Consider the following 16,423-nt stretch of genomic DNA (forward strand, 5'->3'; position numbering starts at 1 on the left):
GTCTGGTATCCAGGCCTAGGGAAGTGATAGGAGCCTATTTTCTCCCCTCATTATGGGGTAGTGGAGGAGAGTCAGGATTCCTGATGAGGGGCTTAGAGAGAAAAATATCATTTGGGGACTAATTAAAGAAACTGAGTGTTTGCTTGGAAAAGAAAAGATTTGCGGTGGCAGGATTGTTTTCAAGCTTGCCTCTTAGAAGAGGGACCCTCAGATGTGTTCTTCTTGACCTGTGAGGACAGAATTAGGAGCAATGGATGAGAGCTGCAAGGAGGCATGTTTATTTATTTATTTATTTATTTATTAAGCAATCGGAGTTAAGTAACTTGCTCAAGGTTACATGGCCAGTTATTTCTGGGTGTGGTGCTGAGTATCTGAGCCCGGCTTTGATCCAGGTCATCCCGACACTGGAGCCGGTGCTCTTACTCGCTGTGCTACCTGGCCGCCCCAGCAAAGGAACTGGGCTGCCTCAGGAGGTAATAATGGTAACATCAGGTATTTATTCAGCTCAGGAAGAACCTTTTGTGTTGTATCTCATCTGATCCTGGTAACCATGATTTGGGGGAGGCACTTCTTTTATTGATGAGGAGACCGAGGCTGAAGATAAACAAGTTGTACAGAGTCAGGTATTAAGGAATTCAGCATTCTGTGCTTTATTTGAGGTTGTGGATCCTATTACTATGGGATCCTTTAAGCAGAGGCTGGATGATTTGTTGTAGATGTTGCAACCAGAAAGGCCCTGTGCAGGAACAGGTTGAACCCGGTGGCTCTCAAGTCCCTCTCACCTCAGCTGTTTTGGGATTACATTTGTATCCTTCATTTGGCACTTAAGCAAATATTACTTCACATGATCACTTAACCCTTTCAAGTATGTACATCTAATCTTCTAAAGTAAGTTATAAACTCTAAGAGAACAGGCTCTGTTTCCCAGTTATATCACCTCTGTCCTGTGAATTTCAATGTCCACTTGCTGCATAAACTTCATTCTTCTCTAGTTTAGCAGCATACCTGGTGCATCCAACCCTTCCTATCTTCTCTCATAGCAATATATGCTCAAGTATGATGCTGTTTCAAAAAGGCTTCTCTGGCCAGTCTCCCTTCTAGGAAACAGACCACATTGCCACTACTATTTTATTCTATTTATTTCTTAAAGTGGTAGGCACTAGTTGAATGCCCCACATTTTCTGATACACACAGGCAGGGTGTGTCTAGGATGGCAAACATCACATTGAAACAGTTGTGACCAGATAAGTGGTGGGTGGGACAGGGTAGACGACCAAGGACAGGGAAATTTATATCTGTATGTGGTGTCTGGGTGTAGTTTCTGGAGGACTGGCTAGGATATGAGTGGTATGTATATTGACTGAGTAAGGCTTATTATAGAAAGCTGACAGGCTGCATCATAGAAAAAAAATTATAGAGTTTTTAGAGTTGGAATAGACCTCAGAGTTTACTTAGTCCAAAAGACAATAATGAATATTTGTTGATTTGACACTATTAGTGGTTCAACCAAACTATTTCCTGAGTTACTTTATAGTATTTGGTGTCAGGACTGGCCAGCTAAATTTGGGCCCATTTATGAGCTCACAAAGACAGTGTTTGTGAGGGGGTTGCTTTAAGGAACTTGGAAGGCTAGTGAACTTAAGCGACTTGGAGCAGTTCTAGATAAACAAACTAAATTTAGTTTTTTATGGTTTTTATGTGGTCTAGTGTGAACCATTGGGCAGGATAGGAATCATTCCCTCAAGTTGGCAAGGCTTTGGAAGGAGATGAAATTTCTGGGTTAACAAAATGTTTTCCTACTTTATAACTTATCTATTTAGTCTCTGGCACTAGCTCAGACCCCCTTCAATGGAAACCTTACCCAGGTAGCAGACTCATAGAATGTGTTCTTATAGCACTGTGAAGACTTGGCAATCATTCAGGTAATTTGGTCAATATAGATAGCCTGAAAATTTAAGTCTAAAAAATCCACTTTGGATTTTGAGTCAAGACTGATGCTATATTCAGAAATAACAGGCCTGATGTGACTAATTTAGGGAATTGAAAGGCACTTATCTGCCCAAGGTACCAACCTGCCAAAGTTTAAGGGCTAGCCCCCAAGTCCTCAATATTAAAGACATTCTTTGGATTTGTCTAAAAAGCTTCTATTAAAGACCCATCACTTCAGAGTAGGTCACAAAGAGACCATGTAAACCACATGGGGATTCAAACCAAAAATCCTCCTTATTTTCAGATACTGAAGTTTATCTTATTTTTGTTTTTGAGGGGTAACCTAATGTAGTAATATTAATACAGTCCTAATGAAAGAAGGTTCCAATTGGTTTAGTCAGGGGCCTGGATAAGATTTTTCATTACTATGCAGAGGCAATGGTTACCAAAAAAATCCAAACTTTGACAAGATATAATTTATTACTCTTACTAATACCCAACCCATCTGATAGAAAAGTAAATTGATTTTGAACTACTAGACCAGCAGGGATTCTTTGTGTTTCTCTTTTACAGGCTAAACTTACACATGTTGCATGTCATATTAGTCTGAGCAAAACTCTGAACCCAGTCAGGTCTTCTAAATGAATGGAGACGTCTTAAACTATTTAATTTACAGCATTTAAAAATTATATAACAAGTAGAACCCATATTTAAGCTCTCATAGGGGAAAAAGCATCATGCAATGCCTGTCAAATCATAGATCTGGCTCTAAAATATGTTCACCAGATATGAAATGTGAAAGCCACATATGTGTGCATATATAGCTATCTCCATACAAACACATGTATTTGATAAGATGCTTTTAAGCTTTCTCCGGTGTCTGTTATCACAGCTTAATCTAGCCACGTCCAGGGAAAACAGGAGACAAATCAGAGAAACTAGTTTGTGGCTCCTTCCACACTTCGAAAATAATATTCCCTATAAAAGATATAATCCCCACAATGCAAAAGAGTATTCTGCTTTGAAATTCAATAAAACTTACACATATTTGGGTATCTTTGTGTTCCAGTCATGAAACCTCAGTCATTATGTATGATATGCTTTGTCTAAATATGGTTATTACAAGACGTTTTATAATAGTTTTACTATCATACTGCAGAATGTTAATTTAGGTTCATCTGAATATTGTTAAAAAAAAATCTTTCAACAAGTTCAAGGACCTAGGGAACTATTACGGTGTTCCCTCAGGGAAATGTTTCCTAACAGTTATTCATCAACTTGTGCAACGAGAATGTTGTTGATTTGGTACACACACATTAGAGCGACCATACAAAGCTTTTTGGTATTTCACAGTTCAGGAATCAATCCAGGAATATCTATGCTCCAATGACTTTTTGATAAAAACTAAGAATCAGAAAACAAAACGTTAGGTAATAAACTGTTTTGGTGTATGTTCGTGAAGAGTTGGGATTCTATTTTTAGAAAAGTAGAATTAAGAACATGTTACCAAACACAATAACCAGTACCTACTAGGTGCAAGAACGGAGTATAGTGTTTATACTAGATACTTTGCAACAAAGATTCAAGAAAACAGGAACACATAATTATGTAACGCAGCAGCTCTGCGAGATGATGGTTATGAGAGAGGAGACAGAAAGAGAAAAGGAGGGCGGGAGGGGGAGAGAGAGAAGAGAGGAGACAGGGGGGTGAGGAGGGCCCCCCGCGCCAAGGCCAGGAGGCTCCCCCAATTCTTAAGCGAAGCTCCAGCTTCACTCTGGGAGCACCCTGGTCGCGGGCACTTGGGGCCAAAGCGCGGTTCTTATCTAAGGTTACAAACAACAGAAAAGCGGAGTCGTCGGCTTTGGGGCCTGGTCACATAGGGGGTCGCCACCCGCTTAGGCCGCTCTCCGCCCCGGGTTCCCCCTGGCTTCTTCCTCAGTCTTCCCCCCCCCCCCCCTTTCTCCAGTTCACGTGGACTGGGCTCGAGCCCCTCCCCCACTACCGCGCGCAGCTAGGCTACGAAAGCCGCAGAGGCCAAAAGATCTGGCACGCAAGCGCAGAACCCCGAGCGCACCGGCGGCCTCGGTGAGGAGGCGGAGCGGGCGGGGGGGGTCAATCGCAGTTAGGGTGGCCAGGATGGCCAGGCCGGCGACAGCTTGGGGCGTTTCCGCTCCAGGAGTGGGGCTTGGAATACCCTAGCCCTCCCACCTTCCCTCTACCTCCGCCCTGAGTGGGCGTGTCTTCCAGTCCGCAAGGCCCCGCCCCCATGCGTAATGCGACATCCCTGGCGACCGCAGCGTCTTCCTCCGCCGGACAGTTCCGCCGCCGGCACTAGATTCCATCCTTCCCCTCCCCCTCCCCCTCCCTTCCCGCTCCGGAAAGTCCCCCGCCCTTCCCTTCCCGCTCTCCGCGCCCCCGGGCCTCGCGCTCTTTTCCAGCTGCTGGTGACGCAACAAGCAGAACCGGCCTTTTCAGCCCGGGCGGGGCGCGCTGATTGGCTGTTGGGCCTCAGTCACAGAGGGCGAACTGTGGGTAGAATGCTTGGGGGTTGGGGGGTATCCTCAGAGGGCGTAACGACTCCCCCCACTCGCCCTTACGGACTGCGCAGGAAACAGAGGCCCGGGTCGCACCACCAGTTACCCCTAGGGTCCCTTGACCCCTTTTGCCCCCCACCCCCGTGAGGAAGGGGAGCGGGGAAACCTTCCCAAGTCCACTCGGAGGAGAAACGTGGCATACAGTAAGCGCTTCATAAAGGCTAAGTCAAGGTCTCTGAAACTGCCCCACCGCGGCCCCCCATTCAGGCCGATGACGTCACCCGTTCTAACCCTCCAACCTAGCCCGGCCCTGCCCGCGAGCCGGGAGAGCCTTGGTAGGGGGTCGGGAGGGTGGAGGGGCCTGACTCTAGGAAGGGGCCCTAGCAGGGATCGGAGGGCTAAGGCGGCCAGGCTGCCCGGCCCCGGGGGCTGCCCCTCCTTCTGCATTCCCCCCGCCGTGCCGGCCCTTTCTCTTTCCTGGAATGGAATATAAAAATGAATTCTGTTGAAAGGTTTTGTTGCTTTCGCCGTAGGAGCGTCCATTTAAGTTTTATGTCTCTCGGTACAAACATAAACACCGACAAACGGAGTCTCGTCCCCAAAGTAACTGCCCTTGCCGCCTGCGGCCCGGGCTTAGGAGGCCTCAGTGAGAAAGGCTTCCGCGTGTTAAAAAAGCCGACAGTCACCTTCACCAGCCCAAAATGTTCAGACCAGCCTCGCACAAAAGTCGGGCGCCTTTCAAAGAACCGTTATCACCTCTGGTTCTTAGCCGATTTTGAGAAGTAGCCCCATCACGGGGGCCCAAGGGGGGAGGGGGATGTTTGGTAACCCTAACGGGGAGCAGACCATGGAGGGGGAGGAAAGGAGGGAGAGAGACAGCCCTGAGCGCGCTGTTTTAGAATCTGTAACAGAAGGAGAAAGATTACATGCGTATTCATAGCGACACAGGAAATCAGAGATCTAGACAAATCAAAACATTACTTCTTCAGAACGATGAAGTCCCGGGTGAGGATCCATCATGTGGAACTAAGGAAGTTCTGTGCAGCATCGATGGAGACCTTACAAAAAGATGCTTCTTAGCATGGTTGATCTTAGGTCTTTTTAAAAAGCCCAAACATAGTTACTATCAGTAGCAACACCAGTAAAAATTCATATACACAAATAAAGAGGAAGAAAGAAGCACTTCTAATATCTAAACTTAGTAACCATCAATAGAGACAAACATCAAAAGGAAACATTTACTTCTTTTTTCTATTTTTTCAACATAGTAACCATAAACACAGGAGAAAAAAATGGAAAAACACAAGCAAAATAAAAAAAAAAAGACTTTCCTCCACATTGGCCAGATGTTTCCACCCATACAAAAAATAATGAAGAAATAGAGAACATCTGTAAGAGGGAAGTGTTGGGCATCATTGTGTAAAGGAAGACAGCTAGAATGAGGCAGAGGAATTAGGCTGGACTCCTAGCAGCTCTTTGCTCTTTTCTGTGGATACTTGGGGCTCAGTCTTCTCATCTGTAAAATGAGAGGCTTGTATTCATTGGGCCCTAAACTCCTTTCCAGCTCTTCCTCTATGATTCTATGGCCATATTATCCTTAAGATTCTTTCCAGCTATAACAGTCTTTGAATCTATGGGGAAAATAAAAATAGGAAGCCTGCTTTCACAAGACCTATAGATGCACTATCATTTTAATAGGGGAGAGAAGAGGAAGCAGCACCTTGTCTTGTTTTGTTTGTTTTTCAAGGCTTACTCCCAAATCTTCCTTTATGGAGGAAGGGACTTCCAGCCCTAGGCCTGTATTGGGTCAATCATTTTTAGCTCCCAAATGTTCGCCTTTGGGTTGTCTTTTACAACATTGGGAAAAATTTAGTTTCTCTAGAGAACTTAAAAAGACAAAGTTGGTGGGTTTTTTTTTTCAATACTGTTTGGCCTCAGTATCACCTAGAGGACCATGAAGTATGGCCTGTTTTTGGAACTCTAAAAGATGATACTCTCTTGCAGTTAGAATCATTCTTTCTCAGAGAAGGAAGCTAGATCAAAGTTGCCTACTTAATGGCCTTCGTTGAACTTTCTTGGAATATGGTTCTCAGGAAAGATTGTGAGATACTTGAAGCTAGAGCCCCTCCACAGAGGGCCAATGGGGACCAATTAAATGACCCTTTTCCTATGGCCCCCAGGGCTTCTTCCCTAGCCCCTCCCCCCTCAGCAATTCCTGCTCAGGTCCTAGTCATGGGTCTCACCAAGGCAGCTCCCCCAGCCTCTCATGCTGCTCCCCAACGCTTTTCCCCATGGTTTCCCTTCCCTTTTCTTCTAGCCCAACACCCCTTGTTTCCAACGCCTTCCCCATCCACATCTCCTACTCTGTATCTCCCACCATGGCCCCTCCCCTTTCAGCCACCTTTGCTCAGGTCCCAGTTACTGCTCCTGCTGAGGTGCCTCCCTCTGAGGTGACACCCACTCAGACCTCAGGCCCTACCCCCATGGCAGTCTTAGAGGTATCTCCTCTTCTGATCAGAAGATTGTTTTTGACTCCTAGATCCTAGAGTGTACCCCCATTGTGGTCTATATCCAGTTAAACCCAAAGCTTGGGAGGGACTGCAACCATTAATTACTACTCAAGGCCCTGACTCATTCTGTCTAGAGTGGCACCCAGATCACTGATGAGGTACAGGCTCTGGGAACCCCCTTGAATTCTGATTGAATCTTCTCATTTGATGAGGCATTTGCATGAGGCCATAGGCCTTTCATTGTGGCTCTGCCCAAACCTTTGTTACTAGCTTGGCCCTCCATTATCCAGCTAGCTCCCACCCTTGAGCTGGCCTCGACCACCATTATCTGTCCTCTCCAGGTAGTCTCCAGCAACTTCATTCATTTATTGGACTCTGATCTCATTTACTCCTTCTGAAGACCCTCCCCAAACTCCTCCTCTAGACTACCCCTAGATTCCTCCCACAACTTTCGGTATATAAGACCCCATCTTGCTCCATGAGGTATGAGAGCACCATAGAATTTCCCAATGCAAGCGTCACAGATACCAAGGCTCCTTAAGAGTCTACCCAATATGGCAAACTTTTAATGCACTTTGCTTTTCTTTGGCTGAGAGAAGACTTGAGTCGAATTCATTCAGTAGAACCTGGCATGTTGGTATTTTGGGGTCTTGATCACCCCTAACCCTAGACCCCAGCGTCCTTAACCTTTTGAGACTTTGAAAACTAAACTGGCCACTGAAGAGGGTACCCACTAAGAGGGTTAGGGTTGCTCTGGAAACCCCAAAATACCAACACTCCAAATGAATTTGACTGGAGTCTTCTCAGCCAAAGAAAAGTAAAATATATTAAAAGTTCACTTGCATTAGCCACAGAGTAAGTCTGTGCTAGGTCCTTCTATGGTGCTCTCACTCTCCTATTGCATTGTATGGTGCTCTCACACCACATGGCATGAGATGGGGTCTTATATAGAGAAGGTTGTGGGAGGAATCTAGGGGTGGTCTAGAGGAGGAGTTTGGGGAGGGTCTTCAGGAGGAGTTAATGAGGTCAATGAATGATTAAGGGTAGGATGGAGGCTAAGTTAATGAAGTCAATGAGTGATTAAGGGTGGGAAGTGGCTGGAGACTACAGACAATGGTGGGCTAGGCCAGTGCAAGGGTGGATATGTTTTGATAGGTGGGGAATCTAGTAACAGAGGTTAGGAAATCTTATAACAGAGGCTTGGGCTTAGCCACAATATAAGGCTTATTGCCTCATGCAAATCCCTCATCAAATGGGATGATTTAATCAAGAGTCCAAGGGAGGTTCCCAGAGCCTGTACCTCAAGTACTCAAGGATAGCTAGAGGGGGCTCCCAGAGCCCATACCTCATCAGCCACCACTCTAGCTTTAACCAATCTAGAAAAAAATCTTTTACTCTCTATGATGATGGAAGAAGAGAACAGGCTTTGGGAGTTACCTGTTTCTGTAAACTATTAGATTCTGTGGCTGCTATTGCTTTCCATGTGCTAAATGTCCATGGAACAATTTAGAAAGGAAAGGGATGTTTGACAGCGTTTTGGCCTTGCCGTAGTCATCTTTAATTCCAACCAGGGAAATTGTCCTTTCTCTATTTTTTTTTTTTGGTGCCTATTTGGTCTTCCTTTGCTTAACCTCCTTGCTAGGTTTGTCTCCCCCAGGGTTCAAGCCATCAACCTCCAGATGACCACTCAGGTTATACCAACCTCTGACTGAATCCAAGTTCTCCAGCCCACTGGACCTGGCATCAGACATGTTCTGCTGTCTAACCCCTTGAATGTGAAGTCTTACCCCCTTAAATGGGACCTAGAGAGTCAGGGACAACTCTACACTCCTTTCCAGCTGGGAGCACTTTCAGAAGCTGAGACCTTTGCCCTTTACCCCTAAGGAATTTGGGTCCCATTTGTTTGAGGGGGGAATTATGAGGTACAGGCTCTGGGAACCCCCTTGAACTCTTATTGAATCTTCCCATTTAATGAGGCATTTTCTTAAGGCCATAAGCCTTTCATTGTGGATCAGGCCCAAACTTTTGTACTAGCCTAATCCTCCTTTGTCCAGGTAGCTCCCACCCTTGATCCTCCGAAACTCTCCATTGTCTCATCTCCAGGTAGCCTCCAGCTACCACCCATCTTTGATCTCTTATCAGTAGAGTCTGATCTCATCTGTCTCCTCCTGAAGACCCTCCCCAAACTCCTCCCCTAGGCCACCCTTAGATTCCTCCCACACCTTTCTGTATATAAGCTCCATTTTGCCTCCATGAGGTATGAGAGTGCTAGAGAATGCTCTAGAGCAGATTCAGTCAGTGTCAAATGATTCTGGCCCACTTGTCCAGTACAAGTTTCACAGGTACTGAGAATCCTTAAGATTCACCCAATATGGTGAATCTTTAATAAACTTTGCTTTACTTTGGCTGAGAGAAGACTGAAGTCAAATTCATTCAGCAAGATCTGGCATGTTGGTATTTTGGGGTTGCACTCACCCATAAACCTTATATCTCAACACTTTATGGTCCCCTAACCTCTACAGTAGGACAAGATAGCCACTGAACTTCTCCCGGACTATACCCTTCTACAATCCCATGACTTATGGTTTGGGTAAGAACTGGAAGTGCAGGCCAGAGGAAAAGATAGTAGATTTGTTTGCCTTGATCCCAGAGGGCAAAACTTGTGCTCACAATGGAGATGAATTTTTAGGAGGAAAGTTTAGCTGAATATAAGAAAAACAATGCAAACAGATTTGAGCTGTATACTTCTGGGAAGTAAGAGAACCCTCAGTTATTGTTAGTTAGGATTAGGAAAGCAGAATTATTGGAGCAGAAGGGTGGAGCTACTTCTAAAAGCCCTCCCAAAGGCATTTCTCAGATTCCGAGGCTGTTTGTAGATTCCATTGGAAAGTAGGGAAAACCCAGAGAGGCCCGTGTGTCCTTAACTTGCCCTAATTCTTGTAGATTGTTGGAATGTGGGTAAGCAAGAGAGGCAGGTAATGTCTTATCAACAAAGCAGTGTGGCTTTGGATATTCTGATTTCCAGGGGGCTTTCATTCTCTGTGTTGTGTGGGTCCCCAGGAGATGAGTTTGCCAGTGAGCTGGAGTATAAGATGCTTGAAATTTTAGCCATAGAAGACACCAAAAGGCTGAGCAATACTGATTTGATTTCACAAGGTAAGGGAAATTTGACTTTTGACAAAACCTTTGGAGCCTTCCTTATTCTTTTGGGTATGCCTGTGTCAAAGGTCATAGGACCTGGCAGTCAGTGTCCTGGTGACCCTGAGAGTAGTTTGTTTACTCTCATAGCTGTTCATAGAACTTATCTAGGAAGCTGGTTGAACAGTGGAAGGAATCTCAGGATGTTCTGGCTTAAAATATGGTGTGGCAGGAGTGTCTGCCTGGCCACAGGCTCAGCTGACCACTGCAGAGATGTACCAGATGAGGAAGCTGAGTCCAAGGGCAGTGATTTGAGTTGTCTGAGTCAGGGCTACTGCCTCCAAAACCTTCCCCTAGAGTACATGCAACTGCTTATAAGTAAATTGAAAGTCATTTGGGTCTGCTAGAAGTGGGCTTTGCTCTTTCTCTCTTATATTCAACATAGGAAATGTGCATAGAAATCTTCAAAAGTGGTTAAATGAGTTGTTTCAGGACCTTTCTCTAATAACATGGCAAGTCTAAAAAAATGCTTAGACAGAAAAATTACTGCCTGAAAGATCAAAAGTTCAGGAGAGGGGCAGCTAGGGGGTGCAGTGAAAGGAGCACTGGCCCTGGAGTTTGAACCTGAGTTCAAATTTGGCCTCAGACTCTTAACACTTACTAGCTGTGCGACCGTGGGCAAGTTACTTAACCCCAATTGCCTAGCCTTCCCCCCTCAAAAAAAAAAAAAAGCAAAAAAAAATTTCAAGACTAAAAGGAGGCAGCTAGATAGCATAGTGGATAGATCACTGGGCCTGGAGTCGAGAAGACCTGAATTCAAGTCTGACCTTAGATACTTCCTAGTAGGGGGATATTGGGGTAAATTATTTAATCTCTGTGTGCTTCAGTTTCTTCATCTCTAAAATGGGAATAAAAATAGGAATAGCACTTAGCCCACAACTCAAATGAGATGATATTTTAAAAGTAAAACTTTTTTTTCAAACCTTAAAATGTGAAATTAATTCTTATTATTACAGGTGGGCAGGCTAGAGGACCCTGGGGCCTGCTAATGATTGAAGCCTTTGTTTCAGGTGCAGAGCCCTGATCTGTTGTTTCGGGATAGGAAGTAGGATTCCTTGGGCAGGCCAGAGATACTTGGGAGTAGGTCATAGGGGTGAATTTAACCCTAAGGCAACTAGAGCAAGACACTACTGCGCTTCCTTCCCCAGGTCTATATTTTCTCTGCAGTCCTGGCCTTCCAGCTTAATACTGCCTTTACTACCCTGGGTCATCACCAGTCATCTCGACATTTGTCTTGCCACTGGACTCCAATGGAGAGAGGGAGACTGATGACTTTTTGGAGCTCTGCCTCACTTAAATCCAATTCACACAAAAGTCAAGACAAAGCAACAACCTATGAGTAGCAGTAGCTGCCCTCTGGGAACCCAACCAGTTTGAGATGGATGATGCGGCTATTTCTTCTTCTCCTTCTCTTCCTCCACCTCCTTTTTTTCTCTTCCTCCTCTTATTCTTCCTCCTTCTCCTCTACCTTCATCTTCCTTTATGACATGTGGTCCTGTAACAAGAATGTAAATTTTAAAGATCTTCCCTGCCCCTAGGCTAAAGTGCACCTGGAGACTGGGGTGGGGGAGGCTTGTTTTTCAGTTGATACTTTTTGATTGGCCAGTGGGTCCAAAAGGTTGTTACATTCTCTGAGCCAGGAGAAGGCTATATAAGCCCTGATGTGTAGCTTTGTTTTGGGACTCACTTTGAGAAGTATTCTGTGATTTGATCTGAATTCTGGGAAGCCGTTGTTGAGAGTCCCCCGGCTTTGAAAAACCCAGAATGTGGAAACCCAGATGTTGACTGGGTATGGATGTTGGACAGTTTGGAAATCTGTCTACTTGATGTTTCTGTCTTGATAATTATGCCTGTATACTTTGAGGTTCAGGGTGCTGACCTTTTCAACTGAACAAGGTAAAGGATATATGTCTGACTGATTAAAGTAAGCTTGTTAACCCATTTTGAGTTGCTTTCCTTTAACAAAGCAGATCCAAGAACCTGTGTGAGCAGGCACCCTGGGGACACTGGGGTGCTTGCTGCAACAAAATGGCGCTGTGAGCAGGATCTGCAGAGTAAAAGGAAAGTATGGGGGCTGGGATAATTGTTTGTTTCCCATTTGTGGTAGCTGTGATTCTGTGGAGCTGTGGAGCAGGAGAGAAGAATGGCCTGCATGCGGACTTCGCTGAGCTGAGAGCGGGAATGGTGAGCTGCCTGCATCGGGACCTGGGCAGAAGCCAGGAGCGGCTGCCGCCTGCGGGAGGAGAAGGAACCCAGGAGTTCGGAATTCAGCCACAGGAAAAGATAAGAACTGAGCAGCAAAGCAGGGGCACTGAGTGTGTTTCCTGGCTGCATCCCACAGTTTGGGACCCAGGGGGAGGATGGACTTGTGACTATGGTGGGTGGGATGAAGTGCCTTGGATCCCCAGGGACCCCACCTTGTTGGTTTTGTTGCCCAGCCCCCTCTCTGTGCTTGGAGGCAGGGGCTGGAGCTGTGTGAGGGGAAGGATACCCCTCCCCCAGAGAACTGTATTTGAACTTGTTTTGAATTGAGATGATAATGCTATGTACTTTGTGTTTGTTTAAGGGCCAGTAGCCACTTTGGTAACTTTGGTTCTGTACTTTGAAAATGTGACCTGGGAAATGTTTGGTGCTGATTCAAAAGTAAATTGTCTATGCTATGGGCATGAAAGATCTTGGGGCCGAATGTAACAAGAATGTAAATTTTAAAGATCTTCCCTGCCCCTAGGCTAAAGTGCACCTGGAGACTGGGGTGGGAGGCTTGTTTTTCAGTTGATACTTTTTGATTGGCCAGTGGGTCCAAAAGGTTGTTACATTCTCTGAGCCAGGAGAAGGCTATATAAGCCCTGATGTGTAGCTTTGTTTTGGGACTCACTTTGAGAAATATTCTGTGATTTGATCTGAATTCTGGAAAGCCGTTGTTGAGAGTTCCCCGGCTTTGAAAAACCCAGAATGTGGAAACCCAGATGTTGACTGGGTATGGATGTAATGGTTGGACAGTTTGGAAATCTGTCTACTTGATGTTTCTGTCTTGATAATTATGCCTGTATACTTTGAGGTTCAGGGTGCTGACCTTTTCTCCTAAACAAGGTAAACGATATATGTCTGACTGATTAAAGTAAGCTTGTTAACCCATTTTGAGTTGCTTTCCTTTAACAAAGCAGATCCAAGAACCTGTGTGAGCAGGCACCCTGGGGACACTGGGGTGCTTGCTGCAACAGGTCCCTTTGTCCATGTGGGGAGTCATTCCCTAACATGTGGGTGCTCTGTCCAAAGGAATATAATTTTTGGTGGCTTATATTTTGTAAGATATCTTGGGGCTTGGGGGCTAGATTTTTAAAATTTCCTATTTATTTTATCATTATTTTCCTCTCAAAAAAACTAGGATGAATAACTCTTTGTCTTGTGAGGTTCTCATTTATGATTTCTTGAAATATAGCTCTGAAAAAACAGACTTTGAAAAGACCCCTCTGTGATTCAAATGGAGCCACTTGGCTATACCTTTAAACCCAAGTCACTCTGGCTTTCATGGAATGGCCAATAATATGTCCTGGCCCAAGCCTGCCTCACTTATTCATTGTTCAGCTTTTGATGACTCAGAGTAAGTGTAAATGCAGTTGTTTTCTGTTCTGGCCAGAAACTCAGAGGGTAATTCTTACCTAGCCCTTAATCACTGAATGGGCTTTGTCTCAGACAAACTGACACCCTCATTTGTAAAATGGGGATGGTGATACCCAGGGTAGGTGACTACATAGTGCAGTGGAGAGAGTACCAGGCCTGGAATCAGGGAGACTCATCTTCCCGAGTTCAAATCTGGCCTCAGACACTTACTAACTGTGTGACCCTGGACAAGTCACTTCACCCTCCTTGCCTCAGTTTCCTCATCTGTAAAGGGAGATGGAGAAGAAAATGGCAAAGCACTCCAGTATCTCTGCCAAGAAAATTCCAAACGGGGTCACAAAGAGTCAGACAAGACTGAGACAATTTAACAACACAAATAATAATTACTATTTTTCTTGGGAGTTGACTATAGTTATTTCTCCCTAATAAGTTCAAAAGAATAAAATTGTTCCCAAACATAGCCATGTTCCATGTGTCTATGACATATTATCTTCAAATATTAAAATGTAAGTATCCCAATGAAGCCTTTGGCCCTGTCAATGAAAAATATTCAGATAATTCTAGCTACTGGTGATCATTTAAATGAAAGGAAGAACTTCAGAGTTCTATAATATCAAGTGACCTTAGAGACCATCTTGGTCTTTGACTGACTGTAGCCAGACTTTGCCCCACTCTGCCATCTGGCCTCCTTTTGAAGATTCTGAGGGTTGGAAACCCACAATTTCCAAGGCAGCGCATTCATTATTTAAATAGCTCAATGGCACAGTGAATAGAGTGCCAGTCCTGGAGTCAGGAGGAACTGGATACAAATATGGCCTCGGACACTTACTAGCTGTGTGACCCCTGGGCAAGTCACTAAACCTTAGTTTCCTCATCTGCAAAATGAGTTGGAGAAGGAAATGGCAAACCACTCCAGTATCTTTGCCAAGAAAACCCCAGATGGGGTCATGAAGAGTCTGACAGGACTAAGAAAATGACCGAATAATGACGGCAATGCCCATCATGCTTACCCCTCAGTTTTGCAGTGAGGCTTAAAGGAGATCACGTGTGTGTGTGTGTGTGTGTGTGTGTGTGTGTGTGTGTGTGTACTCGTGTACTCCTGGGCTGCTAGAATAGAATGGACTGTCTATACAAAAGTATTGGACTCAGTATTGTAAAATACTGCATTAAAAGTCTTCCTTCAAGACTCATGCAAATGTTAAAATCCTGTAAGATTTCCTGATAGGTATGGCACAGACATAACTCACTGCTCATGTCCAGCAGAAAGTCTGAATGGAGAGCCACTCAAATGGCTCTCCTGGACCTAGTAATCTCCAGAGGAAAAAACCCACATGGATGAGGGAATGGGTGACTTGCTTTGTTCATGTAGCTGGATGACCAGCCCATTGACTTGGTCCATCTGAGTGATCCTCTCTAGATTTTTTTGAGCACTCTCATTTGTATACATATGAACAATCAGGAGTGAGATATCGTTTTCAGGCATGACACATCTCAGGAGTGTTTCTGTCACACCCTGAGTACCTGCTCCAGGGAGAAAGACTTCCTCTTAATAGTAGGTTGACAAGGGTCTTCCTGGCATTCCTTAGGAATGACTCACCAGACACCCCTTTCTTCCTCCAATGAGTAGTAGTTGACCTTTTCCCTGAAGTCATGTGTAGATCTACATTCCCATACTTTGGAGCACAAGATGCTACCTTCTTGGAAGGCCCAGGTTTCCCCGTGGAAGTATAAGTCTCATATCTTTTAAAATGTTCCTTAGACATCCTGCTTACCTTCCTTCTCCCCAGGTCATATTCTCCAAACTCTTCTATGAGTTACGGTTTCCCTCTGCACTTCTGTGGTATTTTTCTTCCCCTTGTCTTCTTGAAGCTCTTCTGTTCTTTCGTGGATCTTGGTCCTTTTCTAACATTACATTTCCCTGGTCTACACATGCCTGGGATTCCCTTCTTCTTCATCTCTACCTCCTAGCTCCCCAGACTTAAGATTTCAGTTGAAGGCATACCTCTACAAGACGTCTTTCCCATTCTATTTTTTTTTTTTGTATAGCACTTTGCCTGACACATTGTAGATGCTACAGAAACATTTGTTGACTTCTTGGGACACAATTCTTGGCAAGCTGATTTTATTGTTTAAAACAACAAGGGTCAAAGGACTTGAAGGGCAACTGTAAAAAAGTGGAGCTTCCTATGTGTTTTCACTCTGTCATGTGGTTTCTCTTTCGAGCTATGCTGAACCAGAGGAAGGTGGACAAAAATTCAAGTAAGCAGGGTAAATCCTGCCCAAGTGAGAACTAGAAATTCTGTCTTTTTCTCCATTTTAAAATTCATTAAACACAATTTCTCAAAACCTTAGCTCTCACAAATACCTTCTAATGGAGATTAGCATTTTGTTTTTGTGTTAACAAGAGGTCCATGAGTCCCTTTGGATGGCTAACAGGCCTCTCCCACAGTCCACTGACATCTCGGTTCTTACGGGTCCTTGAAACCCTCTGAACCTAGGCTGGTATGATCTTTTCTTTGCTTGTTTATCCATATCATAAATGGCAGGCTCTCCATAGATGAAGTACTGAACAAAATTCTGCATGGATGTTAAAATGTATGCTGAAATTATGTGGCATGCTTTAAAGTTTAG

At 44.7% G+C, this 16,423-nt stretch overlaps 1 long non-coding RNA gene across 1 annotated transcript; it reads left to right on the forward strand.

Annotated features, from left to right (window-relative positions):
- Nucleotides 1-9,705: 9,705 nt before the first annotated feature.
- On the forward strand, nucleotides 9,706-13,306 carry LOC138157719 (uncharacterized). Its single transcript, XR_011167440.1, has 2 exons — nucleotides 9,706-10,129; nucleotides 11,320-13,306. It is a non-coding gene; the product is annotated as an uncharacterized lncRNA (long non-coding RNA).
- The last annotated feature ends 3,117 nt before the right edge of the window (nucleotides 13,307-16,423 follow it).

This window comes from Petaurus breviceps, unplaced genomic scaffold, assembly GCF_028583685.1.
Source record: "Petaurus breviceps papuanus isolate PSGF00001 unplaced genomic scaffold, PetGlider_PUasm1.0 173, whole genome shotgun sequence".
NCBI lineage: Eukaryota > Metazoa > Chordata > Mammalia > Diprotodontia > Petauridae > Petaurus > Petaurus breviceps.